General features: G+C 46.4%; 2 long non-coding RNA genes across 2 annotated transcripts; one reads left to right on the top strand and one right to left on the bottom strand.

The window, feature by feature from the left end:
* Positions 1-13,350: 13,350 nt before the first annotated feature.
* LOC131205466 (uncharacterized) lies at positions 13,351-14,126 on the top strand. The gene is made up of 3 exons (XR_009156747.1): positions 13,351-13,437; positions 13,503-13,712; positions 13,815-14,126. It is a non-coding gene; the product is annotated as an uncharacterized LOC131205466 (long non-coding RNA).
* A 185-nt stretch (positions 14,127-14,311) lies between these two features.
* Positions 14,312-15,528, bottom strand: LOC131216823 (uncharacterized). The gene is made up of 4 exons (XR_009157066.1): positions 15,333-15,528; positions 15,013-15,267; positions 14,797-14,937; positions 14,312-14,696 (listed from the first exon to the last, which is right to left on the bottom strand). It is a non-coding gene; the product is annotated as an uncharacterized LOC131216823 (long non-coding RNA).
* Positions 15,529-26,000: the final 10,472 nt, after the last annotated feature.

The raw sequence follows: 26,000 nt of genomic DNA, 5'->3' as shown, positions 1-26,000 counted from the left end.
GGTAAATTTATCACGACAGGACATTGGCTTGAAGTACCAGAAAATAGATTAAAATACTTAATACAGGAACGCCTAGTTCTTAGTGTTGGAGAACTTTTAATCAAATTAGAACTCCAAAAGACAATGTTGCCATTTTCTTATGCCAAGTTAGAAGCTTATTATAGCGAGCAACGTTTTTCCATTTCTTCTGCTGCTACACGTAATCCTTTATGCATCATAATCGCTTTTGCAAGGAATGCCCGAGGATGATATACAGACTCCGTCCCACTCGGGGAAAGACTCGAGTACGTGTCGGCCAAATACACCTACGTTTGGGACGGTCCTATAAAATCCTCTCGAGAATGGCGTAATTTCATGCATTTATTGCACTGACCTGGCTTCCCCACACACCTTCTCGGACGACTCGGACGACGATGAAGATCATCGTAACGACCCTGGGGCAGTACTAAGAACGAAGAAACGGGAATCAAAGTTCATCCATAAATTACGCCATCGCCGCCGGCCATACTATGGTCGATACGTTTGCATTCTGCATCACTTCTGTGGGCAACGTGAAATTCCGGTTCCTGTTTGGGTCAGTTGACAAGAAAGTTTCCAATCGAAAGCCGCATAAAAATGCGCCTAATGGGGATCTAATGGAGGATCGGATCTCTGATTTTCGTTTTCTTATGCGTTTCTAATGCATTAATTCAATATTTGGTTCTGATAAGCACCAGTCTCGCCTAAACTCGCGCCATCATCAAAGAGATTGAAAAAAGGGTTTTAATAGTCGAAACAACGTCAATTCCCGAATTGAGCTCTAAGTTTGATCTCTTCCGAAGGCCACGAAACGAATACGCCGCATCAGCAGTGAGGTCTGTTATTCTTCCCAGCAACTAAAACTATCCAGACTATCCAATCCTGCACTCCGTACGATTGTTTTTTGTTGTAGACTAAGTGTCCCCTGTTCGCTGCATTATCTTGATTATACATATCATCGAGAGTGACTGTTGAAATAAACTTAGATTGGCATTGTAAAATTACATCATACTGCTCTCGAGCCCTCAGGCAAGTCTTGTACAAGTGCCACTATAAAGTATCTTCCTCCGATTTGCCCGAAATCCCGTCATTGCAGAGCATGAAGAGCGAAGAGCGATTCCCTTGGGCCGACAGTGCTGTGCCGATACTTCAATGACAATTCTCTTCGGTCAAGGGTAAATATTAACAGAGCCATTCCGCAAGCACGCACGAAACTATAAACTGTCCCAAAGACCGCGAACCGGAGCGCTCCGGTAAGCGTTCGAGATCCTGCCGAGAAGCTTACTGGCGCTACTCGTCCATCAAATCCCGGGTCCAATTTAATTAAATCTTCCAACACACTTCAGCCGAAGTGCTCCTTCTAGGCTGCGACAGGCGCACCACGGGCCTTACCGGATTAAGTGCACGTTCGATTGGTTCGCTGTTTGAACAGTGTCCACATTTGAAGTGTGTCAATAAGTGATATGAAATAATCAAATATAACAAAACCACTGGCCGGATCGGAGGGCGGTTCCCCTTCTTGGAACGCAGCGCTTCTTGGAGCGAATTACGGCCGGATTAATAGACCCACGCTTTGATGAATATTGTAACGTTTCTGCTCGCATAAATACAACAAAACCTCTCGATTGTCAGTGGAATTAAACATCCATTGCCGGCGGCATAAGGATGTGCCCCGAACAACGAACGGTCACCGACGAGCGTTCGCCCAAAGGGAAGAATCCATCATTGCGAAATGATTGATGATTGCGAACAGAGTGGTCGAGGGTGTGTGGACGTGGAAACAGGATATTCATGTCACTTCTTGACCTCCTCCAAAGCTTTGCACGATAAATGACGTAAGTGAGGTTAATGCTTTGACCCATACCACACGATACTGGAAGGCCGCTTTTGTGTTTGCCAGTTCCAAGACGCATTTTTTAAGAGATATGCGACCAGCATGTTTCGACTTGTGACGTTCCGTGACCGAATACATCGTTCGCAATGCGGTTCGTTACATAAAATCTTTCTGGCGCTGAGAGCGGCATTACTTGTTGTTCTTGAAGAACTGCTACAAAACTACTCACTGGCCAATGCTGTGAAATATCCACTTTAATATATCCTTGACAAGCTCTAATCGTTATTAGCATAAAACTGTGGGCGTTATATTAACGCATTACAGACTACCCAAGGATACTGTTTTTCGATGATAAATTGTTAATAAAAAATTGTTGAATTATTAATGATTATTTGAACAATCGCTACCACAACATGGGAAGCCTCCAAAAACGCAGGATACCACCAAAGGTAGAAAACAAATTAAAATTTCGAGCAACAACCACGTGGTGGCCTTTGACACTAATCCATCGACACTTCGCTCCGTTCGCCAGTACCATGGCCGCGGTAATTTCAATGTTTATTTATGAGTCGTCGTCACGAGCCCATAACACAAACAACCGAGGACCGGAACAACATGATAAACAGTTGGGCCATCGAAAAAAGATGACGCACACAGGAACAATGTTGTAAAACAGTGTGCCCGTACCGGTCGGAATTGAATGGCAATGGCAGGAGAACTGTGGACGTCCTGCCGCATGCTAATCAAGCATTGGCCAAAGTATTCCGCAGAGTCTGCCAAACGTCAGCTTTTGATTGATATTGATTGTATTTCCAAGTTCTCTAAATATTGGCCAAGAAATGTGTTTGTAGTTAAAGACACCAAGGCGGGTTCGGCAAACGAAGGGTGTAATTATCTGTTGACGGATGTGGTCTCGATGGCTGTGGTTAAACGTGACAAGAAAATAAATTTCTATATCCTATCCGCTTTCAGTTTACATTTTCAGTTATCGAGGGAGTTGAATCGTAAAAAAACGTTGTTAATTCAATCCGATTGGACCATTGGCGGTTGAGAACTATTTTTCGGATATTTTTCCCTTCACAGAAAATAAATATTTAAAAGATACTACTGTTTCTCGCTAAGAACGTGTTGGGATCCTTAATTTTTTCCCGATCCACTTGAGACCACTTCCTAGTAGTAACCGAAGCTTCCTCCTGGACCGTCTTAAACTTTCACCTACAGTTTTGAGCCTTTCGTTCGAAAAGAGCCCCAAAGTGTTACAACGTTTCACAATTACCGTTCTGTTTTGTTTCTTTGTTTTTCCTGTTTTCAGGCACTCAGGCGCAATGGCTTCCAATTTAACCGAACTACCTCGAGCGCTACTGTTGCTGCTGCTGGGCTGGCCATACTTTAACACCCGGATCGGCCAGACGAAAGTGAAGATGAACCGAAAAACAGCACACCCAAACTCGACCCACAAAAAAAATACTGTACGCTTCGAGGAATTTCTGGAAAATTTAATTTACTTACGAACGCCTGAAATGGAGCGGCTCCTGCTAGACCCGCTTCGCATGCGAGGAACTCCGACGAGAGTACAGAAATACCTGTACGTACGTAAAATGGCACACCGTACACCGCTGCGTCACGCCGGAACGTGTCTTTCCGGGCCCGGAGTGTGTGAATCCTAGCGCTAGAAAAAATAAAACAAGTTTGTAATCAACGAAACGAAGCACGAAACGTGGATGGCGCTCGGTGAACGGCCGAAGGCGCGGAAAACATGCACCAGCAACAAGGATCGTCAATGAGGAAATTCATCAAATACCACACAGCACGTCGGGTCGCAAGGACGCGCGGAAATGGAGTGTCATGAAGGCGCAAGATAAATTAGACCGGAACCGAGTGTGGTGCTCAATGGAGGCGCTGGGATTTCCGCGTCTGTTCCGGGTTTCGCTCGAGGAGTCGGTTTCGTGTTTTTTTTTCCTGTTACCACCCCGGAAAGTAAGATGATTCTTTTTTGCACCAGTGTCTAATGATTGTTGGCAGAAGAGGACAGTAGTAGAGAAAATAACCACCACACGCGATGCAAAACGTTTCCCAGTGGTGCTCGCGTTGCTATCCAAAGAGTTTCCAAAACCTGGTCTAAGCAGCATTACGATACCTTCAAGATGTTTTCAAGATGTTTTCATTTTAAAATATTTTTAACAAACAAAAAAATAAAACAAACAACTGAGGCAAGTTTTCACGAGCAGATAAAGGACACCGCGTTCAACTTTTATTCTAGAAACGCACAACACTCACCAACGACAGCGCTTACTTTGATTTGCGGTGGATGGAAGTTAGTACGAGCTGAAGGATGCACGTCAGAAAGTACAACGAAAACCCTGTAAAGATGGCACTTCTCGGAAAAGAGCTTCCAAGGACTTAATCAGGTACGGTCAAGAATGTAGGTCTTGCATATAAACTTGATTGTAACTTGTATAATGAAATTTACCTACATCGCCATGGGAATTGCTGGCAGATCGTACTAAAGACCCTATTTTATGAATCAATAACTGGAACCGAAGGTAGGACAATCGCCATCTGATGGCTTCAAAACGACGCTGATCCGTCGCTCACTTTACGAGCATTCGCGAAACCACGTTCCACAGTGTTGAGCATATCGTTGTAATTGCTCGGGACACACCATCAACTGCGGAATGTGTTCGAGAAATACGTTTACTCCTTCAGGTATGAAGCACATGTTGCTAAAAATATGCCGGAGGTATGTGCAAAAAAACGCTGTCAGTCTCGCAGCGGCGCAATTACCTCGACACCCGACCCGGGGATTGGCTGAACACGGAACGCTGACTTTGCTGTATTTTGCTGCGATAAAATGAAGGAATCCTCACGCGAATTACGGGAATACCTTCCATTACAGGGCGTCGAATGAATTGCAGACTACCCGCGGTCGATGTCTAATTGCTGGAAAGCGGAACAAACGGAATTACAAATTAACTGTCCGATTAACTAAAAGCCGGGCGATTCTCACGTACAAGTACACGACTGTGTTGTCCTTTGCCGGCTGAATCAAACCTTTTTGATAGAATTACAAAAATATTTTTCTATTTAACATTTCATTTCTACTGAAATAAAAAGAAATAATTTAGGAGAACAATAAAAAAAAGCTAGTCCATTTTATTCCATAGGCACATTAAAGAAAGACAAGCACTTACAAGATAAACCCCGTTGAGCCTCAGGCCTAAATGCTCCAACTATCTGCGCAAGGATCCCCTGAAAAAACAAAACCCCTGAAATCGAACTGGCACCCTCCAATTCACCTGGACCACAATGACCACGTTCAGCGATTTCGACGACGTTCGGGCAATCGGCCACCAAACCAATAAAACAGGGCTTAGCCGACGGAATTGATTTTCTTTCATCGCACCGGACACGGTAACCCAATCCGTGGCCCATTCCCCTGTTTGTTGTCTGTTTCCCGACAGTAAAGCTTCTTACGACGGTTCCCGGGGCCCGAACGGGTCCTTTCGGGCTGACTGGCCGCGTTAGCTGCGTTTTCACGCGCTCACCAGTTCCGGCTACGGTGATCCTGGCAGGCCAATGTGGCCCTACGAAGTGCCCCCGACTGTGCCGTGTCAATCGAGCGATGGTGGCCAGTGTCGGACGGTCAACCCAAGGATCCCGTCGGATCGGAGCATTATGGAGGAAAATGTTTACTCTACTTTCGAGCTGTTTTCCGTGGCTTCGGTGCCACCGAAACGTCTAACAAAGATGTTGTTGTTTGTACACTCAACCAAACCCGACAGATGAACAAACAACGTCCATGCAGGAGTTCCTGTTGGTGGGAATGGTACTAATTGAATGGTTATCTTTCCACTCATTATTACGACTTATGTGCACGATAATCCGGAGTGGAAATTCACACCCCACGACCAGGTTATGCGTAAACACTTTAGATGAACGATTCCCCTTTTTCTTTTGACACCTTATTAGAAGTTTTTAAAGGATTCTGCTTTCGAAAAGAAAAACAATCTGGCGACCTGTCTGTTTCTGCAGTCTGAAGCCAAGTAGATTTTCAAACCTAGACGAACACTCTCTGTTGCCATGGCAACGAAGCTCTCAGTCTCAAAACTATGCTGATGGCGACTTGATTCCAACGAAACCGATCAATGCTAATCATCGTCCTCAACCTATCAACTACTGTGGCCAAATAATATCGAGAAAACAATTTTTTTTATTATCACGATGTGGTGGATCATGAACCCGTACTATTTGATTATTGTACGTCGTTTGCGTGATGCTGCCGGTCAAACCAGAGCGGGTTTGTGGAGAGACAGTTCTTAAAAAAAGACTTGTTGAGTTTTAATTAAATTCCCGGTATTTTTTTGGCCCACAGTAGTATATGACACGTTTATCTATAAAACTGGAGAGCCCAAAATTTTAATTAACCAACCAAATGTTCCTCCATTTCAGCCGTCGGAATAACGGGCCAAAAATGGGCGATAAACGGAGCACTCCACCAAGTGTCTGCGCTCTACGATCGTTCCATTGCCTTAAATGAGCTCTGTCATTCGTTTTAAGCACGTCCTTAATATCCGAAAATATACCACTTAATTACACTGTGAAGCCCGGACCGCAACATCAATCCATATACAGCGCCAATTACGGCCCAGTTCCAGCGCCAGCGCCAGTCGCGAACAGGAACATCATTAAGCTGAACCAAGCTCGATGGCGTTTTGTGCCATCGAGGACGCAACACTGTTGCAGGAGTACGGGAGGAGTAATGGGACTTTGATAAAAATATTCATCACTTGATTAGCTTAATTGTGGCCAAAGAAGCCACCAATTAACGATGTGTTACGTTGCTATCAACGGTACCAGCTTCTTCGTTCGTTTCACAACGTTGTTGTAGAGGATTCTTCCATCATGCACTGCGCTGTCATCATTCAAGTATTCGAAGCCTTCTTGGTTAAAGGATGGAACAAAACCGATTTACACCATTTCACTTTACAACAATCAATGGCGCCCAGTAACGACATTTATGGGATGGCGAAAATCGATCAGTGATCAGGGTTTTTGGCCGAACCTTGCCGACTATGTTTCATTGTGAGGCTCAGTACGGCCAATAATGTGTTTAGACTGTTGAAGCCCCACCACTGAATGCCACCACAGTCCACTATGCAGTTTACGGCCAGGTCACTAATTTTCAAAATTCTGCATCCTCAGGCCCTTCTCACGCTGTCGAGACGTGTGTTCCTTGGCAAATGTTTCCGGCCAAATGTGTGCGCGTGTGTACACGATGTCAGCCGGGAATCACGGCCGGTGCAGGACCTTTTGTCAATTTATGCTACTCCGTAATTATTTATTACATTTTGTCACTTTGAATACAATTACTTTCCCGCGGGTTCCCGCTCGGTGCCCGCCACCAACGATGGCGTGACTGTTAATTTTGGCGCACACGCAAACGGCTGTGGCTGTCGGTTTCACTTTGGGCTGGAACGGAACCAGTGTTGATTCGTCCACATACTAGGGAAATTAAAATAATACTTGCTTGCTTCAAACCGGGTGCCGAACGATGTCGTGCGTGAGAGGTGACGCGTGCACGTCACCGAACCAGACGGACCACACACCGTATGCTAATGTGGCTGCTACTCCTGCGTTCCCGTCCGTGGTGACCGGTGATCGGTGCCTACAAAATGCCTACGCGAAACGGACTTTAATTTATTCACTTCGCGACGGCCGCGTAGGGCCTGCAAAACATTGTGAACCATTTAGCCATAATCTCGCACGGGACGCCCCATGGGGAGCTGGCCGGAAGTGGAATTCATTGAAATTCTGCATGCCATTACCGTAATGCTTCAAGGAGGCAAGCGAACCATAAACACCTCGCGAGCTCCCGACTTTCCCAGTTCGACGTTAAAAATATGTTTAAAATGTTGACCTCGACACGACGACGGATGAAATTGTGCTCGGCTACCATACGGGGAGGGCAAGTGCAGGAAATTATGGCCAAAAGCTGGCCGGCCGGCCGGAGAAGTAATTTCCTTGCCACTAATCGTAGATGTGACGAAGCAAAAGGAAGCAAATAAATGGCACCCAACGCGCGAGCCTCTAAGCTCGAGCATAACTCGTCGTCCAAAGGAGCCGTAAATTACGGAACACCTTTGGAATGCACTCGGCCAGCAAGTGAACATGCAACGTCCTGCAACAGCGGCGTCGTTCCGTTCCGGCCCGATTACTTGCACGATTCATTCACGGTCCAAGTTTTCAGGTTCGCCCGTCGCACGGGGCTGAGATAGCGATCGGTTGCCCCCCGTCCGAAGGGAACGCCACCGCACATTTGTATGCTTTATAATAATCTTCTGGCCACCAGCCCCGGGAAGGTTACTCCGTTACACCTTTCTTACGGTCCTGGCAGCGTTAAGGATGCCACGCGATGCCATCCATATCTCGGTTCGGTTCCCGGGGAAAAGCTCGTGATACTGCAGCCGACATCCGGTCGGTTTGTAGTTTGCAATATTAATTACATTTACAGAATTCCCCGATGGAAATGGCCTCCGCGCCCGGCTTGTGTGGTGGTTGTCCGTAGTCTTCGGAAAACTTTGCACAAACACATAAAATGAAACATAATCAGATGGACGTGATGCTTCGTTCGAACGGGGGATTCGAGGCTCACCGGAAAGTGACTCTCGCGTCGTTGCCACATTTGTGGTCTGGCAGATTTTGCAACTATAATTATTGGAACTGTTGGGTTATCCAAAAAGTATCCACTTGTTGTAGCGGTTGAGAATATAAAGTACTCTTCGACTTTCCAAATATCATTTATGCAGTCTTTTTTCGGAAGAATAACAACTGAAAAACCCGCACGGAAAATCTGCATTCCTCCGTCGAGCGGCCATCTAGCGAACAGATTTTCATACCAAGTCAATCGTGATGACTGATGCTACGAAAGAAACTCTCATATCCCCGGACTGGTCAGCTCTAGGGACAATAACTTAAACACGAAAGTATCCGGTCTTAACTTGGTCGGGTGTTATTAATTCAAATGCGTCGAGTAGATGGTTCCTCGGCCCTGTCCCTGAAGTTCATTACGAGCTGCAACCAACTACCCCAAGTCCTGATGGTTTAGAAGCAACCATTTCGGTTGTAATGCGTACTCGAATGTTGATAACCTCAGTCGTAGATACTCTCAATTTATGATTTACGAACCACTCTCCCAAAGGTGTTCATTTCCTGGAATGGCCTGCGGACCAACGGCTTGACCAAAGAAGTTACCCTTTACCATCTGAAGATACAAAGAGTTCCCGCTACGAGTATCGGTAGCCTTTGAGCTCCTACACGCAGATTACGCTAATCTCGACAATATCCACACAAGGTCTGGTCGTAGTCTCCGTAGAACGGCTAACGCGTGTAACTACACGTCCTCGTAACACAGAAACCTGAGTCTCTCCTCCTGCCACGGCCTGGTAATATTGCAACCACGGTGGCATCACGTACATGACCACATCATCATGAGCCGTGGTCGCATGTGGCGCACCTGCAACAGCCCAAGGCTTCCCTTCTGAGGCCTTCTTTTTTCAGTCCCTGTCCCGGCGCGTGCAAGCATTTTTCCTTGACATCGCGAACACCGGCGCGCACCATGCACGACATAGAATCGCAACGAATGGCGAATTTCCGAGGCCGCCGCCACCAGCGCCGTAAATTGAAATTCGGAACCATGTTGATGCCCGCCGTTCTGGACGTTATGGCCCGTGTCACGTTTCCGGTGCTTCTGTCGCGCGCCTGGCCAGCAAATTCGAGGGCTCCCTTCCGATAGGATGGCATCGGGAACATGGACATAGTTTTCCTCCCTGACAGGGAAATGAGAACTGACTCTAGGTGAGTGGGAAAGTTATCGGAATTCGTGGTTGGAATTTTCATCGCCATTCTTTTTCGATCCGGGTGTCCGCTTTGAGCTTTCGTTAAGACGCATTTACAACGCGCCATCGCTTCGTAGAAACACCTGCCCTGTCGCCTCACCTAGGGAATCAGGACAGTCGGATCTCCATCGACTCGCTCGACGGTGGCACGAGTCGTCATTATCGCCGCCACCTTTCGCAGGAGGTTAGGAAAAGCGAAATTACATCCTCATTCCTTGCATGAGCAGTCACGCTAATACACTGCTCCCCGAAAATGGTACGCCACGGTCTTCGGTTCCAAAGGGGCCAGGCCGTAGAACCTGCGAACAGGGCAATCAAAACCTTCTCGAGGCTGAGCCACTGCGCCAGCATTTTACCCTTGATCGCGTTTCAATTCAATAGCCATTCTTCGACTCCGAGCCCTATTCACAGCAACACCTCGGCAGTCATCGAAACAACGCTTTTGTTGCGTGAGCTGTGGGACTTTGCTGCCTTTCGATTCGATTCCGCCATTCAAAGCCGTTCGATCAGCAGTTGGCGAAATCCTTGGCGAAGGATTAGTCAAACAGACTGTGAAAGCGGAGTCCCCGGCTGACTCCAGTGCCACAAACCGTTGGCCTATTTTCGTGAAATTATTCTGATATTCTGAAGCTCTGATGTGTAGAAACCTGTTGGCAGATGCTATTTCTACAAAGTCGTTGAGCATGTGCGAAAAGCTAGTGCATATATAACACGTTGCATTTATAACACACCTAAAATAACGTAGAAATAATTTGCCGAAAATTCCTTCATTCCTTTCCTACCGTGGGGAAACCGAACGGTTTTCGCAAAACTCCCGTCAGTTTTGTTTTCCAAAAGAAATTGACCACGCGATCAGTTCCAATGATGCCCATCGAATGATGTGACTTTATCAAGGGGGTTGATAGAATATTTCGCATCGTCTGTCGGCACACCGTTTAGTATAGGTAATACTGATAATTCAGCAGCTCTTTGAGTGTGATTTACGCTATTTATTACGAAAATTAAGTTTACCTTACAAATAACATGCAAACCTAAGACTATCGACGTGCGAGGAAAACGATGTGCGAGGAATACAGTTTTAAACACTCGTATTACCTTAGCCTTAAGTTATTGATCTGATTTAGGATGACAGTGAATTGAGAAAATTCTTCAGCTTTTTAATACTGTATCCCTAAACTATTCTTCTTTTACTCGTATGGCCATTTCTTAGTCACTTGACGAATCGATACTGATTTCACATTCTGGCATTAAATTAAGTAGTCTACTGACAATAGATTTATAAGCACCGTCAAAGCTTTTGATGGCCAAAGTAAATTTTTGCAGATGCGGAAAAATTTGCGGCAGCTGTAGAAGATACTCGTCGCCGTCCTTGAAGTGGCAGGGATAAATGAATGGGAAAATACAATTAATTTATAACGATTGCATCTGGTCTCTGATGGATTATACCCTTACCACCCAACTGCTACTGAAAAACTGTACAAACGTGAAGCAGCGGACTTTGGTGTGATGAATGTTTCGAATGTTCCTAAATTTACCAGCGCACCATAATTCTACAGACAGAAGATGGGGCAACCGGTCGATTCCGGAGAGACCATCGCGCGTTTCCTGTGGAATATGATAAAACCGAGTCAAACGTGTACTTTATTAAAAAGAAGTGTGTTCAATTGATAACTTTTTCTTACCTTTTCGGAACATGTTAGTTGCAAATGAGTAAGTTCTGTGAAGTTATTGCACAAGAATAGAGCAGCCGTTTCTTTCGTCACCACAGAGCCAAGCTCCAAACCTTTCACTAGTGGGGCGATCTTTAAAATGTTCTCGAGGGAAGCGAACGTATTCTCATCGTCCGTATCTAAAAAATCAATAACGAGGATTCGGAGCGAAGTAAGCCCTTTGCATCCCCGTAGAATGTTGCTGTTTGGTGCTTTCAATACTAGATGCTGCAAGAAAACACCACATTCAATATGATTACGTCGGAACAGAAATTTACGCATTGCTTAATTGCCTTTAGCTTGGTCAGTTGCGCCAGTGATTCCAACGATCCTGCTTCCCATTCGAATGGCTGTTGTTCCCAGTTGAACACGATTTGTAAATACGTTAAGTTCTTATTGTGGGTCGTGATGGCTTGAACCAGCGTTTTGGTTAAAAACACACCATTCAGGCAAAGACGTTGCAGGGTGGTTTGTCTTTGAAAAAAGTTCGCAGTTTCTTCTGAGTAACCGTCAGAGACTCTTGATGCCACCGACAACACCTCTAGGCACGGGAAAATCTGATCGCAAAATTCATCCCAAAACACGTTTATGTTGTAGGTAACAAAAATCTTTTTTAACTGACCACGGAAATGGCAATATAAATTAAGCTCTTCCTCAGTGTTGCAACGCATCCGGAGATATTCAAGCGAAGGGCCGATCGTACGCCAGTTAAATGATTTATACTGAAGACTGCTTAATTCGATCAACTCCAGCCGTTTCAGCATTTTCATAACTGGGAGCTCCACCATCTCGTTCATTTGTGGGAGCGAACGAACAATCGATAACTGGTGAAGATTAGGTACCTCCGGCAAAATTAAACGTAGTGAGAAAGATAAATCGGAATCTTTGATAAGCAATGACGAAATATTGCACTTGCGCAATAATTCCTTCACATTAGCGCAGTCCTGTTCAGGTTCGCAGAGTACGAGATGGCGATATTTTCGGTTAAGCTGGACCAATGGAAATTGCGGTACTAGCCTTACAAGGTCAATTCGGTGCCCCGAAAAAGCCACGTTTGACCACTTTCGGCACACCAAGGCTACGTTCTTTAGATCGTGCACACTGAGGTGGTCGAAAATCATTCCCAGCATCTACAAAACACAAACACTTTTTAAACAACTCTTCTGAACAAACCGGACACTAGAATCACTCACTTCTTCTGGTAGGTCGCTAATAGTCGGAGCCATCATCGGAACAAGCTGTAAAACAGAATCACTCACTTTGGTTCGGTTTGGTAAGTCACTAATCTTCGGATGAGTTAGGATTTGCTGTTGGTTCCTGATACTTCCAGCGAAGAAAGAATTCGATCAGTGCCGGAGGAAGACATCGATGGAGCCGCACACGAGATTTTATGGCCCTTCCAAGGTTTAAACATATTGGCCGAAACCGGTTTTGCGCCTAACCACCACATTTAGCCGGTCACAGGCGCATGCGCGTCTTGCAACCAATTTTATTGCCAACATTCCAGAGGGTCTTCATTTTAAAAAATCCGTTTGCTGCAAGACGTACGATCCTCACCAGCAGCGGTACTAGCTTTCGTATTGCTGCTTTCGGTAACACTGTGTTTTTACAGACTGGGCTGTTGGCTCCAAGGCAATTCCCTATTTAGATAACATTAGACAAAAAGCTGTTTAACATTACCCTAGAAATCGAGCTAAGCAAGCGAGTGTCTATCTATAGTCGAGCTAAATTTTTCGACGAGTTACGTTACAGCTACAGCCGAGCAGCGTAAAACGAAAACTGAAACCAAAACAACAAGATAATCTCTTCGCGCATCATCACGGTAGAGAACCTCTAATGTTGTGACAGTTCTGTGCCGGTGTGCCGGGCTCTTGTCTTCCCCGGTTCGTTCAAAATCCGGCGTCCGGCGATGTCCACCGCGTCCCACGTTACACAGCGAAAGAACAGGCAGCAGACGAATTTGTCTGACCTACCAGACGAAGTGAGTTATTCTGTTTTCAGGTTACTTTGTTTGCAGTGGTTCAGGCAGCGGATTTCTTATTTTAGGTTCTAGACACTATATTTGACCACCTGGATGTGCCCGACCTGAAGGATGTATCCCTGGTGTGCCGGCGGTGATGTAACCTAGCTTTTACTCGACACCGAATAAGTCGAGTGGTGTTCGTCCCCAAATTACAGGGCGATAAGGATGTACTGCAGAGTAAGAGGAAGTATAGACACGCGTACCTCTTCAATCCGTCCCAGAATCTTCCATATGTAATCGACCTCATGCATGCGTTCAATTTTCCGGAGTATTTTCCGGATACGATCGCCATAACACAATTGTCTTATCAAACTCATTTTTTCTTACACTTCAAGGATAGCGACGGTGAACTTCTTCAGCTGCCTAAAATTTTCCCTGGGCTCGAGAAATTAGATTTATATCCCTTAGTCGTTGTGCGTAACTCTACTGTCGAAAGGATTCACAAAATGATTCCAAAATGCAGAATCAACGTACATAAAGGCAGTGCAAGTCTTCACCTATTCAATAATGCGATAAATGATGAATTAATCTTTGTTACACGGAAATTGTAGCACCAAAAACGCAAAATACACTCGCCGCCCCGAAAGCGCTGAATCCGAGCATCGTTTGCACTCCTGTGGTCAAATATACAACAGCATTAAGTCACACATCCATCATTTGAGCTACTTTAACTGATCTCCAGGATTCTCGCAGAAATTATCGGTAGCGTCGCGGGTCTAACGTTCGCACCATGCTTAAACTTCTCGGTTGACGATAGGATTACACGTTGTTTGTAAGATTGGGTCGTCTTTGAACTTTGGTGTGAACTGTCATTTGAAAATCCCATCATTTTATTCGGGGTTTCTGCATTTCCTTAAATTACAGTTTTAGACGTACGTACCATTCTGAACATTTTTCAGATGCGACTTTTCTAAGAATATGTTGCTTGTGTGAGCTGTGTTGTCTTTTTAAATGTCCTGCTTTCTCCATAGCCTTTTCTTTTCTCACACCGGCATCATTTAAATTTTGGTCCAATTCCGGAAACGTTTTTTCATCCCTGCGTTGGTGATAAGCTGGCCATATATTTTTATTGCGCATGTCGGAAGTAACTTGCGTAACCTATCGACAGTAGACTCACGAAGACACTCGCCCCCGCTGATCAAGTTCAATCGGTTGAGCTGAGGGAAAATCTCCGGCAGCTGTAGAACGTCATCATTACATCGTTCATGATCATCGTTCTATAAAAGTCAGGGAAAAAGAATTTGAAAAGAAGATCATAGCTATTTGATAGCTAATTCATCGTGATTGCATCATGCGTCCGATGCATCATTTACTTACTTGATAATTGAGGTAAAATTTGAGGTAGCGAACTTTGTTTTGAGGAATGATGCTGATTAATCTGTTTGTAGTAATCAAGTTTAATTCTAAATACCAAAGATGCGGTAACCGATCGATTCCGGAAAGACCCTCGCGCGAAAGCTGAGAAAAGAATCATACCAAGATTACAAGACACTCTGCAAACAAACTAGTGATACATCGATCAAATTTTGTTACCTCTGTCCAAGTCAGCTGCAAACGATTGAGTTTTGAGAAATGGTTGCAAATGAACTGAACGGCCGTTTTTCTTAAGCAGACGGACCCTAAACCCAAACATGTCAATTGCGGTGCAATTTGGAAAAGATCCTCGAATAAAGCGAGAAGGTCAGCTCCAATGTCTGAAGGCTCTAAATTAATGAACAAAGATTGGAGCGATGGAGGCGCTCTACATCCGCGAAAAATGAATGTGCCCAGATTTGTCAATCTTAGATGCTGCAAAAAAACAGTACATTGAATACGATTACGTTGGAAAAGAAGGTTATCTATCACTCGCTTACCTTTAGCTCAGCGAGTTGTGCCAGAGATTCCAACGATCCTGGTTCACCGTTACGTTCATACCCGTGACGAATACCTATGATTTCTAAGGACGTCAAGTTTTTGTTGTGGTTCGTGATGTCTTGAACTAACGTTTTAGATATGTAGATGCCATCGAGGCGAAGAAGCCGCAAAGAGGTGTTTCTTCGAAAAAACTCGTGGCGTCGAAACAAATCGTGTTCTTGTACAAATGCTTCATAAGAACTATAAGCAGATGCCGATTCTATCGACAACTCCTCTAGAAGAGGAAATGCCATTTGGCAAAAGCGGCCCAATAAATTTTCTTCATGGAAAGTAGCATAAACATTCTTTAACTGGCCACTTAAAAGTCTCCATTGCTCCAACTGGTGCTCAGATTGACAATGCATTCTCAGACCTTGTAAAGAAGGGGCGATCGTATGCCAGGGAAGTGCACTGTCCGGATTGTTATAGTCGATCTGCAAGTGTTCCAGATTTCTCATAACTGGGAGCGGTTCAATCATTTCGTTCATTTGTCGGGGCTCATACAAAATCGACAAATGCTGAAGATTGGGTAGCTCCAGCAACATCAACCGTAACAAAGAATGTGATAAATAATTGTCTTTCATAAGCAATGACGAAATATTGCACGTTTGCAATAATTCCTTCACAAACGCAAAGTCCTCTTTAACTTCCCTGAGTTGAAGGTGACGATATTTTCGGTTACACAGCCGCAAAATCTTTCTCCGTTGTATCGCCAGGGTCACACGATCCATTCGTCGCCCCGAAAAGGACAAATTTGACCATCGCCGGCACACCAGGGACGCGTCTTTCAGATCTTCCAGATCAAGTTGGTCGAATATCAACTCCAACAGCTTAAAAAAATAAGTACTTTTTAAGCAACTTTACTTGAACAAGCCACAAACTAAAATCACTCACTTCGTTTGGTAGGTCGTTAATTGTCGGATGGCCCATGATTATCGCAGACTTTATCGATAGCGTCGCGCGTGTAACGTTTGCACCGTGTTAAAACTTATCGGTTGTCGCTGCTTCGATTAAGTCGCAATGGCTAATCAGTTCCCGACACCGTTTTAGCTTCTTGATGACCAACCAACTGACTGATGACTGACTGACCAACTAAAATACCACAGTATATTACCACAACTGACCGTTGAAGCCTTGGCAATGGCAGAGTACTGTTAATTTTTTTTTACTGCTAATATTGCGTTCATTCAGCCACTGATGGTTCTTGTTATTTATTTAAATCAGACCACGGGAAGATTTATTGCACTTGGTTCAGAAATTATCACCTCAAAGCGTCCTATTCCACTTGTTGTAAATATTAGGGTACTCCTCCACCGGTGCCAAACAAACGAGTGACAGTGGTTTAGTTCAACCGTCGAGAGATAGGGGCGCCGGAGAGAGCAGGCGAAAGAGCAGAGCGAGTGAGCAGAGAAGATTTGTGAAACTTTGTGCAGATTACGGGTTTTTGGTGTAAATTGTATTTAGAAATGCAACAAATGAGGTGGTCCAAAAATGCGGGGTGGGTTTTTGTCAAGTGCTGTGTCGTATGAGTTACTGAGTGTAAAGCGTATGACCAAATTAGAACAAAACTCAACGTACCAAACGACCTTCCAACAGCCCTCAATAACACAGATCAAGACCAAAATATAATACTCATCGGAGATTTGATTTTAATAAGATTTGATTGTGAGACAATTAAAAAGTATCTTGTTGTGTTCCAGTTTACTGGATTCGTGATTGAATTTTAGATTTAAACTCCATGCCAAAGACCAGCTACGGGCTACGCTAATCCGTCCGTGACGTGTGAATCGGATCCGTCGGAGTTACTGGAGCTGACCGCCAAAAGTTAAATATAAATAAACGAATAAGGGGAAACAAAACATGCAATTTTACACATAAATCAGTGAAGCATAAATGGAATGAAATGCACCACAACTAGGGTCAGAAGTAGGACTGGATATTGGCTTGCACCTGAATCCTCCCCCAGGGGAGGTGTCCACTTCCTGGCCATGCCAGGAGTGCCAAGCAGAGGGATAGATCCAACGGATCTTTCTGCTTCCAAGGGGAGTTGTTCTTGTCGAGCGACACGGACGTGAACTATGCAAAAGGTCCGTTGGCACAAAAGAATTGGAAATTGTAGCGGCCCGCGAACCGCCCGGCACCGTGCTAACCTCGTGTCGGCCAAGCGGAGGGTATCCTTCAGGTGCGACGAAGATTTTTGTCACGCTCGCTTCTCACAGCCCCTAGGAAGGAAGGAACCGTAGGGTGGTTGAGTGAAAATTTATGAACATTGCATTGTGCCCTGGCCCCTGCACCGGAGGCTATGTAACGTGCCCCCTGATGACACACATCCCAACGCCAGGCCCGACAAGGGGAGCGTCCTGCGCTTTAGTTTCCCTTCCGGTGGCTGAGTTTTCTTTTGATTGCTCTTTTTGCGGGAAAACATTAAACAAATTCCAACGGACGCTTGGGACGCAATCGCACGAGGGGCGAATGCTATCAAAGGAATCTCGGTAATGACTGACCAGCATAAAACGTCCGCGCACAGAAGATCACCCTTTCTTCCGTCCGGCAAGTGCACTGACCCCGTTTTATCACCAGAAACGTGCCCACATCCCGTTTTATGTTGTGTTAGTGCCCTTTAATTTAAAGTATTCGTTTCGCTTCAAATAAATCGTTGTTCTTCAAATTATCTAAGCGCAGCGTGAGTTGTTTGAGCCAGGACCAGAATGACCCCGAAATTGAATCACTTTCGCGGTTTAGTCACCGCAACCACTGGCGCTAATTACATCGAGTTGATCGAGTTAATGCTGCGGATTGAATGCTCGCCGTGGAGTCATGCACGGTGCAGCCTGCGGAAGCCTCCCTTCCGATGGCTGGAAGTCGGGATTCCGAGCTGAGAGCTCAGCTGGCAATTTGCAGATGGGAGATGTGAACCGCGTTTATTTGGGGCACGGTTTGATAAGCCTTGCACGAAGGTTGTAACATTAAATAGCAAAATATCTTTCGAAATATCGTTTTGCCTGCGTAAAATTTCAACTATTTTACTCTCTTTACTCATTTACGTTACATCGAAGCTGTAACACCACCAGCGGGGTCCTTTCAATCCGGATTACAGCTCACATTCTGTCGTGGAAAGTTCAATGCAGTTCTTCCGACGGGGAGGGTGATAGTCAGGCTGTCACGATGGCGCATAGACCGCAACCTTCCATTAAGTGTAATTTTATCATCCGATTTACCATCCCGCTGCCTGGGAGCTAATTGCAACTGGCAGCAGCACCGCCAAATACCGTGTGCTGTCAATTAAATGGCCCAGCACGTAACCTATGCTCTGCAGAGCATTATGACCGGTCGGTAGACGAGTTCGAACCCAGAATGGATTACGAACAAAGTTTGAACCTCTTAAAAGACTTGAAGGCTTTAGAAGGGAAAGAACTGCTTCCGCTAAACCCCATCAACCTGGCTCGAACTTGGAAGCCAATTCCGGAAGATCAAATCCAGTCCGCATTCTTGGCATTTTCGACATTTTAGTAATTCCACGACGTTGTTTCCGATGTTGTCTGCCGCCGATAAGCCCACATCGACACTATTTCCATTCAGACCTAGGATTTCGTGCTTCCGGGCGTTATTGGCTGCGTTAAGCTTTACTTCCTTGTTCGTTTTTCTATTTGGTGAGCTTTAGTTTCATGCTGGATGTTTTCGTGCCACTCCCGCAGGAAACGGGCGCTCGGGGTTCAAAAAAGAATTCACCATCACACGGTGGTTTGAAGAATTTTGACCTCCACGATTTAACGCTTCTGCCACAGCTTCACGCGAATACTTTGTAGTCTATTTAACTATTCGTGTTCTGCCTCCTCTGGGGTCCAATCGGCCACTAACAGTCTATTGTCCCCCCTGAAATGCCAAAATCAATAGAAACATTGTGATTAGCTGAGTGGCCAATGCAACGAAAATTCAATCATTGAATGTTCTTCAATCAACTGTTTGCGGCACACTTCCCATGTTGCGTTCCCCATGGTGGGCCAAACGAGTGCCTTTTTTACGGCGGCCAATCCATCATCCGACAGCACCTGTTTGCGAAGAACGATCGAAATGGAAATCGCAACCTCGGGCAAAATAACTCGAACCGAAATCACGACACGAACCCAACGGGCCGCATGACCAGAGCTTCGATGGTGCTAGGTCGGCCCGGACCCTAAGCCCTAGGCTGTTGGTTGACGTGACTTTGGCGAGGCTCACCGACCGTCCACGTAAAAAGCACCACGAAAATGCGCCGGGTTTTAAATCTCCACAGCTTCGAAGCCGCCCCAGGAAATGGCCAGAGATCCTGCCGGACGATGCAGTGAGTTGGCGCTGAGGTTTCGCCGTTGACCACACATCCGGTCGCCGTTAGGCGCGTGGTTAGCTTCCCTTCCGACGGGGTGGAGTGTAACAAAAGGCCCAGCACCGGGTGAATATAATAAATGATGGATTTGTTGTGTCCGGTGGCGACCGACGCGACTGTAGCCTCTCGCGTGGGGCCAAAGGTCGAACGGAAGGACATACCAAATCAGGATTCGGTCCTTTTTTCATGGTTCGATTTTCGAAGTCACATCATCTTGGTTAACAGAAATAAATTGATCCCGGGAATCCGTTTCTTTCGAGAACTTTTGACAATTTTAGGAATAAGGTTTTCATCTAATTTAACTGACACTTTATAGTTTATTGTCACCACAGATGTTCGTCACCCTTCTACCACCAACGCCAGCTGTGGCCGAGCCGAGGACATGAAAAGTTGTTGAATTTGTTCCGAATAGATTGGCGCCGACATTACGAGCTGCTTGCCATTTTGCCGTCCATGGAAGACCCAACCGAGGACGATCACCGAACTCCAAACGTCCGTTGGCAACAAGAATGGCGGAACTAACTAAATCCGATGACAACAGATGTTGGACCCAAAAGGTAGGCTTCTATGTCCATTGGCATCACCTCGCGCCATTCCGGGCACAAAATTAGCTTGAAACTTTCAACCTTCAATCTGTTTAACACATTCAATTGCAATCGTGCGGGTCTACGTCAAGAAACGGCCGTCAAAAAATCGCCCCACTGGAAATCGCTAATCCGCGGGCTAAAAATAAGCTTCGCGAATGGAGCCAACGGCCGAAGCTTGCGTCACGGTTGAGCGCGGGTTGCGTGGCACGTGGCCCGATGGCGACCACAACGCCTCGCGGCGCACCCGCCATCGACTGGGAGCGTGGCGTCTCCTGTAGCGCGGCCACTCGCGAGTCGGACTTGTGGACTGACTTGCGGTCGAGGTGCGCTCAGTTCGCCGGCCTCACGTTGACGGGGCGTCCGCGCTAAGCTGGCCGTCAACATGGGTGCGGTGGAGGAGTCCGCGGCACTCAGGTTACGGGCTAAGGAGAGACGGACCGGGCGAGGGGTGAAACAGCCAGCAGCCAAGAGTCTCCGCGGCCAGCCGTAGTCGGATCGCGCCCCGGAGTGGAACCGCCGGCGCGCCAGCCTAACCAACAACAGTCACACCGCAGTCTTTTTGTTAATGCACTTTGTTTGGTGTAGTTTTTATTTATTAGTAGCCAGTAGTAGTAGTAGTTAAGGATGACCCAGAATGTAGTTCTGCACGTCATCATACTTGCTGCTATGCTATGGGGCCACCACTGCAAAAGGGGCACCAATAATTTGGAGGCTCCATTTTTCTGATGTTTAATGTAGTGCGAGGAATTTGACTTATTTCCCAACGCATTGCTTGTTGTTGTTATTTGCCCAACCTTTGTTTTGCCACGGGACACACGTCCATTCGCACGGGAAGTCCTTTTTTACGACACTCCGCAGTGCATTTGATGTGCAAAAACGAATATCGCCCGTGCGAGAGATATGTTGGGCAATCTCGTGCAGATCCCCCGGCGAATAAAAGCCACCGGTCTGGCCACGGCACAATGAAACAAAAACCCGACACAAAACACTCCGGGGTCCGGGGCTTAGCTGCCCTTTTTTTTTTTTTGGCCGAATTTACAGCCCACAGCCCGTTCAGATGCAGATCCGCGATGCAGTTGTTCCTCCACACTGCAGTGTTTGATGATTGGACCCACTGTTTTCCCATTGTTGTGCCGCACAGGTCGTGCCCGCACACAATGGTCGTGTGCTGCGCTTTTTTATGTTCTAAGCACCATTTCTGGGACACAAACGTTTGCTTCCGCCGATGTGCGAACGCGAAATGTTTCTCAATAAATTCATAAACATCCGCGGAACGGGATCCGCGTATACTTATCATGATTTGTTCGCGGGTTTGGGTCGGTGCGGTGCAAATTCATTTCATTTATTTTCCTTTGTGTCCGCCCAATAAAAATGCCGACGATCTATGCCGACGCTTGCCGGCTGTTGACGGCGTAGCGTGGCGTGATGAAAAATTATGCCTCGAAACATCGTACATCACATCAGACGGACAACACAGTCCCGGGCTACCGGCATTAGAAGGATCGTAAATAAATCGTTTGGATCGTCGTCCGTGCCCTTCGAAGGAAAAATGGAACTCGCAGGAAGATTATCCACCGGCGGCGGCGGCGGCGGCTGATACGGAATCCATTCTGGTATTCTGGTAATTGCATAATTTAAAACGGTTCACAGCGTTCTGAGCGGTAATTACGGATTGGGACCGCCGACAGCGGGCCATTTGGAACGAGATTGCCCTCTTTCAGTGCGATATATTGCACATCAGTCTTCGTTTCTAGCGCGTCATTAGGATATTCTGCTTCCCGCATCACACGATCGCCTCGGCCTCATGGCCCTGGTGGCCTCGGTGCTCCTTGTAACTTATTACCGATCATAATTTACGTTGATTTATTGTTCATTCGGAACCAGAGTCAAAGGTTCGCGAACTGGATTCGCCTTCGTGCTAATGAACCAATCAGCACAGGAAGCATTATCCGGGGCTAAAAGGTGACTTTCCGACCGTTTCCGCTTCGATTGCCCATCTCGGAATGGAGCCTTAAAAACAAGTTGGACCTTTTAGTCAAAGATGCGTTGAACGGTTCAAGAAACAATCTAACGCTCCTTATTTGAAATCATTCTTCGATCGGCCGGCGTGATCTGATGATTGAAATCGAAACCGGGCCCGGGTTCCCGGGACCCCAAAATTCAAACTGCATTAGAAAGCTATTCCGGAACCAGAATAGAATTTTCCGAACCATCGGTTCGACCACCACGCCGCTGGTTGGCGCCGTGGGATCGGAATGGTTGACTTTGGAAGGATAAACTCGCCACCGAAAAACCCGGAAAATACATTATGCTCAATTGGGTTTGCCATCGGCCAGCAAGGGACCGGGACAGGCGACCGGAGCAAGCACGAACGCTTCCCCATTGTATGGTTTAATTTAACGGATGGCCGGCTTTGGTTACTAGAAATGGCTGCGGTTTTGGCCGGTGGCGACGCCTAAGGAATGTATGAGTTAATTCAGGCAGTTTTCAGCGAACCCCGGGATTCCATCGTATGCTACCAGCGCTGGGTCCTTGGTTTGGGGCCTTATTGTATCGTTCTCTTTTGCCTTCCATTGTTCCGCTGTTACTACGAGTTTGAAATACTTCGTAATACGTGTACGACACAGTAATCTTAGTTATTTTCGCAATTCCTTGCAGACTTTCACTTTTTAACTGACATCCATTTGGACACATTTTTAAATTCACAATTCATGTGATCCCACCAAACGGTTCAAACACTATGCCGCCTGTACACTTTACGGTCTTCGGGGAAACCCTCTGCTCCCCCCCATGAGAAGGCCAATGTGTTCGGAACGACGTGTGCCACATCGGGTTTCGGGCCGGAGACTAATTCCTATGGTGTCATAAAATTTCAAATGACACCGCCATTAAAATAGAACATCACATCATAATTGTATGCATGATACATCGGTCCTCGCTTCGCGCCAAACAACTCGTAAAGCGTTGCCCTAATGCTTTAATGTACTTTCTCGGCCGACGAGCGACGCACGAAATTGTCAACCGAACTGTACCGTTGAGAGATAGATTGTGGCGGGCGGAATGCCTCCCTTTTTCTTGGGCTTTTTAATCGCGTGGAAAAGAATCCTTGAGGAGATCCTCGTTTCGGTGGGTTCAAAACCGCCCGGAATGGGCGGTGAGTGCGAGGAACCGCGTCGGGGAACGGCGTGGTACGGAGTACATGTTTTATGTATTGCATTGGCCGGCTCGGGGGAAGATACAAAACAGAACACTGAATGACGATAAACGAAAATATATGGGCTTATCTTTTAACATCTTTCGGTAGGCAGCGCCACGCGTAACGAGGGTTGACACATTCGCCTGTCGTCGTCTGCTCGCCAGTTTATCACCGGGCCACAGACAGCAAATTTTGCATGCTCGAGTTTATTTCTCTCGAACTTACTCTTACTGTATTACTACAAGTCCGTGCTTATTGTATTTGTTCTCGTTTGTTTCGTTTTAAGAAAGATTCCCATTCGTGATCTGTAGAGTGGAGGGTTTAATGTGCTGATATGTGGTTTTAATTTACCAATTAAATCGTGTTCTTCTTTGTAGAAAATCATGCCTGTGACGGAATACCCGGTGGGTAGCCGAAGCCGAACCGACGCGTGGCGTATGGCACGGAACACGTGGGAAGTTGTCGGCGTCCACCCAGACCGACACCTCCAGATGTTACGCGAGACGCGAGATTAACATCTTACGCGTGAGACGTTAGCTCAAAAGCCGCCCGAACAAGGGGCGCTGGAAAAGGTGGAGTCTTGTCGCAAGGATTTACCGGCAACCGGGCTCCGTCTGTGTGGTTCGCCACACGGTCTCGGGGTGGCCCAGTCAGTGATCGGGTTATTTACCTACCCGGGAGCCCCACAACAATGGCGGATGAAAGGACTCTCTCTCTCTCTCTCTCTCTGGGGCCTCTTACATGGCGTTGATGGGATCAATGTTGATTCGCGTTTCGGCAATTGCCACACAGCGCGCGGGGCTTCGATCCGCGTTCGCTGAGTTGGCGAATGAAAAGGATTAAATTGCTGAACGCAACGCGCCCATCGCTGGTTTATTGCCCCGGCCACGGTTGCATTACACGCACAATTACATCGGAACAGCGGAACACAAGCCACGGACCACGGACGGCGGCAGTTACACAACAAAATCACCGGCAATCGTGACGTGGCGTTGCGTTGTAGCGTTTTGTTTGCCCGTTCATCGGGGAGCATAACGTCATTTTATGCTTCCTTGCTCCGGAGCCGGGACCGGACGGGCTGGCGAGCCTCGTATCGAAAGGTGGGCCTCGCCACCGGAGTCTCTGCTCAGTCAAGGAGTGTAATTGGCTGAATGTGTCTGTGGCCAGGTTTAATGCTGCGTGAGGCTGGCACGAAGCCGGCAACACATAGCACCACATAACCGACCCCCGGATATGCTGCGGCCGAAAGCGACTCCGGCACTCCAGATTTCCGTTTGTTTGAGGTTGGCCGAAGCCTTTGTTTTCCCTGCCCCCGATGATAAATTATGCACACGCAATTTCGAGTGGGATCATTTCTTCGGAAGAGCACCCTCCGGCATCGGGCTTCCAGGACGCGCCTCAGTATGTGCTAACGAACGTAACAAAATGCAAGCCACGGCCTGGGTACCGGCCGATTAGCCCAGCCAGGAGAGTGCAAACGATGGAAGCGGTAGTCGGGTTTATCGGCTGCAACACGTTCGCTGCCGATTCCGGATTAGAAACGAGCCGGTAATTGGCCCGGCATTGGAGGCCGATAAATCGAAGACCTAGCTTGGGACACTCCAAAACGGCTACCGTTACAGACCGAGGCACACGAATTGTTGAATGAAAATGAAATTAAACTCAAGAATCCCATTGAAGAAAGAACCACCGACAGAACCGGAACTGTCCGGAGCCAACGGTGGGAAAAATAATTGACCGGGCGGCGAACACGACGGTGCCGTTTGGCTTTGATCGGATCGGAAGCACTCGATAGACGAGGTCCTGCACTCGAGAGCCCACATAAATACCGAACACTGGCCATTCAATTATGCTACCTTTGGTTTCGTTTGGCTTCATCGACATTGCCAAGCGTCCGGATGCTCACCTCAGGTTGCTGGTTGCATCATATCGGATGCAAATGAATGCGTAGTCCGTCGTCTGCAACCAAATCAGAAACATATTCCATTTCATTTTCCATGCGCGCCCTTTAAGGATCCTTTCTTTATGTACCACCTGTAAATGCTGAAAAGGAACCGATTGTGTAGCATTTTAAGGAACATCATATAATATGTTCAACTCTTAAATAGAACCGATTACCGTTTTGCAGAAAAAAATCATTGCACACTTTCTGTTGCGTACCGCTCTTTTCGACCGTTTATGTTCTTTTTCGCAACTGCTGGCAGTGTTGCCAGATGAATTAATTTTCTCTTACCTTACCTCCAAAAATATCGTGAAATTTGACAATCATAATTTTGGCTTTTTATCAAAGTTACGAATCAAATGTAATTATTTGATTTTGATTTCCCTTTTCAATTAGGAAAACAAAACATATCCAAAATTTAGCAAACATTAGAAGCGGTTATTTTTTATCTCGTTACGGAAATTAACGACATCTAGCAGCCGTTTTCTACGCTGCCGCAAATATTCGGTTACTTCTCGCATCTCGCAGTCTTGTAGTGGG

The sequence above is a fragment of the Anopheles bellator genome, chromosome 1 (genome assembly GCF_943735745.2).
Source record: "Anopheles bellator chromosome 1, idAnoBellAS_SP24_06.2, whole genome shotgun sequence".
NCBI lineage: Eukaryota > Metazoa > Arthropoda > Insecta > Diptera > Culicidae > Anopheles > Anopheles bellator.
This window is presented reverse-complemented; position numbering and strand designations above follow the sequence as displayed.